This window comes from Sinocyclocheilus anshuiensis, unplaced genomic scaffold (assembly GCF_001515605.1).
Source record: "Sinocyclocheilus anshuiensis isolate Anshui unplaced genomic scaffold, SAMN03320099.WGS_v1.1 scaffold181, whole genome shotgun sequence".
NCBI lineage: Eukaryota > Metazoa > Chordata > Actinopteri > Cypriniformes > Cyprinidae > Sinocyclocheilus > Sinocyclocheilus anshuiensis.
In genome coordinates, this window is record NW_015540898.1 from 566,380 (window position 1) to 570,090 (window position 3,711).

A 3,711-nucleotide genomic window follows, 5' to 3' on the forward strand; every position below is an offset into this window, starting at 1 on the left:
TTTATATAGGACTGACTTCACCACGTGGTTGTGGTCATCACGGTGAGTCCGAGGGATTCGTCAGCGCGCGGGTTTACCAGGCACTTCAGTGTAAATATCTCAGCGTGTCCTTTCTCTTCAGCACTGCGGCCAGGTCCTAACGCCCACTGGGTACTTCCACTCTGGCACGACCAGACTGGGACTCATTTGTACCTCCCCAAAAGAAAGTCAGAGTAAACCATAAAACTTGCAAGAAAAAGATTTCGAGAGACCAAAAGTCCTTATAGGCTATTTCACCTGCGCAAAACGCGCGCAACCATTAGTCCCCAGCGGTAACGACAAAACATGTTGCCAGTATTTATCACATTATTATAGTGTTACATATAACAGGTAAGTCATAAAAACCTTTAGTGTTTTGTTTAAAGTGTCTTTCATATTGCTGATGTTGGGGATAAAGTGTACATACTATACACAAACGACATAAAAAATTCAAACTAATTGGGTGATTTGAATGTTTGTGATTACATTTTTGTAAGATTTACATTTTATATAGCAAGCCTTGTGTTCAAAACCATGTGAATATTTTGTAATGTGTATATTTGTACAAACATCCACTTTATCCAAAATTATTGTAACAGGGTTGGCATTTTAGCATCATCTAAAATTACTGACAGACAAAAAAAAAAAAAAAAAAGTCTTCATGTAGGATATCCATCATCAGGCAAGCAGTATTAAAGTTTCAGATATGAAAATGTTGACTTTCTGTGTTACTCAGCAGTGTGGTACAGTTAATATTTATAGCCTTTATAAATTACATGAAATGAGACAGACAAGTCTTAGTACAAAACCACCCATCTAATCTGTTCTATCTTGCTTCATTTAGTATACTGCAAAAAAAAAAAAGTTACAAATAGTAGCTTATGGTACTACTGTTATGACACAGGCAACTGATAAGGAATGGGAAAGCAGGCCCAGCTGTTGCATCAGTGCATAAAAATCTATCTGATAAACCTTTTTGGGAGGTTGCTACAAGTTGGGTGATCATAGGGCCGAGGCTGATTCTCTGTGTGCAAAATGTAATGGCAGGCATTTTTCCACTCTTCCTCAATCTCCCTCGCCGCACCTGCTTGATTTACTTGAGCTTCTGCTTTAAAAAAATCACCATTTGCCAAAGCCTCCTGTGCCCGGCCCACACTCCTGTAATCTATCAGGAGTGACAGGCCCTCAGAAGCCCACCAACAGCCTTACCCACCGCTGTAAACCAGATGTTATCACTAAATCAGGACCAACAAAGACAGATGTGAGACTGCATGCGAGCAAGGGAGAAAAAGGTTAAGGATGTAAGGGAAAAAGCTAAATTAGATTAAGTGTAGCAAAACTGCACAACAATTTTATCTCACGGTCCACCTGATTGTTCTCACAATCACTTGCCGTGACTCAAGCAAGCTGATGAAATGAGGAAGAGGTTCTGTGATACAGACAAGGGGGCGGCTATGAAAAGATGAGCAGTGAGGGAGCGACAGAGGAGCTTGACCCATTGTAGGGAGCAGTGTCAACATGCCCTGGATAGGGCGGGCATTCCTGAATGGCAGGTCACAGTGTTGTCGTGACAAATGAGCATTTCACGTTGGCCAAAATAAAGTGCTGCACCCTCAGAGGGTAATAGCGTACCCTCTCAGACACTGAGTAAATATATCTCAACAGGGTGTGTACACATAGCTCGACTGAGAGTGATAAAGAGAAAGTCTAGAATCACCACAACTGTCATTCCAGCAGGGCTGCACCTTTAAAGGTCAAAAGTCAACTCCTGGCAGCCGTCCAATCACAGACCCACAGTGCACCTCTGATGAAAGGACCTGGTATATTAGAGCATACACTCCTAATGAGCTCAAGCAAATAAAGTACACCATATGGCCCATAGCACATTTCAGTTTTAAAAAGTTTGTCCGTCTTCTAGAGGTCAGAATGTCAACCCAACTGTAGAGCATTGCACTACTTTGACAGCAGTGCCGCCCAGTGGTCAACTAAAACATCACAAAAGCCAATGTCGTCCAACCGTTCTCCTTCTCCAATACTAATTCACACACTTTAACCAGCTAATCAAGGTCTTCATGGTTACTAGAAGCTTCTAGGCAGCCCTCCAAAAGCAGGATTGGACCCCAAACTAAAGTAAAACTAAAGTGATCCAAGAAGTATTTGGGGGCCTACACTTTGTGTTTGCATCGAATGTAAGGACATTGAGATAGGCCTATTCAGATTAAAAGTGGATCAAATACCTAAATCAGGATTCCTCAGTTGTGCTCCTGGAGGTCCACTGTACTGCAGAGTTTAGATCCAGCTCTGATCAAACGCTTGTAATTTTCAAGCAATCCTGAAGATCTTTATTAGTTTGTTTATGTCTGTTTGATCAGTGTTTGTCCTAAGTAGCAAACTTGGGAGCCAACCCTGGTCCTGTAGTACCTGACGTACCACCAATAATTCCCATTTTGGATGTCTCCCTTATTTTGAAACACACATTCCAGGTCTTAGACCTTGTGCAGACTGTCAGCAAAAATCAGATTTTTTTTTTTTTCATATCCAGACATAATCCAGATGGGCTTTTAAAAAACACATATGATTCCCCTCCCCCCCCCAAATCTGATTCACACCACATTTAGAGGTGTTTTGAAAGTAGATTTGAAAATCCGATTTTTACAGATGTGTCTCAGTCTGGACACTCTGGGCTGCTCAAATCAGATTTCAAATTATCTTTTGTGTCACTCTTGACACGACACACAACGATAACGTCACAACCTGTGACAGAAATGCCAGAAGTATTCATACAGTATTCAAACGAAGCTGAAGCCGGCTGTGACTACAGCATGGAACATCACATCACATCACAATATATAACAGTCTCCTCTATCGCTGAGTTTTTCTCGTGAGACAGAGAATTTCTGCACAGCGACTCAAAAGGGCATTTATTTGCAGGTCGAGATGATGCACCTCCACTTTTCCTGTATCTGTTTTGAAACCATCATCAAAATATGAGTACACCTGCGTCATAACCAAAGCATCCCATGCAGACAAGTTGGTTATGTCTGAACAGAAAAATCTGATTTGATCACTTGGAATTAATAGTGCAGACAGTATGCCTGAAAAGATCTGATTTGAGGAAAAAAAAAAAACTGATTTGCCTGCAGTCTGAACATTGCCTTAGATTTTCTACTAATGCGCTGATGAGTTTATTCAAGTGTGCTTGATTGGGAAGACACTGGTCTACTCCGTATTCCCATTCAGACTTGTTTTGGGGTCTATAAACTGCCCAATAACATAACATCTGTTCTTAATGTCAGTGGCTAAGAATCAAATCAAACTATGCCAGGGATGTCCAATCATGCTCGTGGAGAGCCATTGTTCTGCAGAGTTTAACTCCAATCCTAATTAAACACAGTTCAACCAGCTAATCTAGGTCTTCAGGATCAATAGAAACTTCTAGGCAAGTGTGTTGAGGCAGGTTGGAGCTAAATTCTGCAGGACATTGGTCCTCTAGGAGCAGGATTGGACACCCTAAAGCAAAGCTACAGCGATCCCAGAAGCTTTGGAGCTAAATTCTGCAGTACACTGGGACTTCAGACCTCTGCCAAAAGTATTAGGAGAAATGCCCTCCCCCCCCAACTCCCATATCCCCAGGTCCTTCCACTCCCCCCTCCCACTAACACACTGGGACCTGCCCCAGTCCCTTTGTGCAGC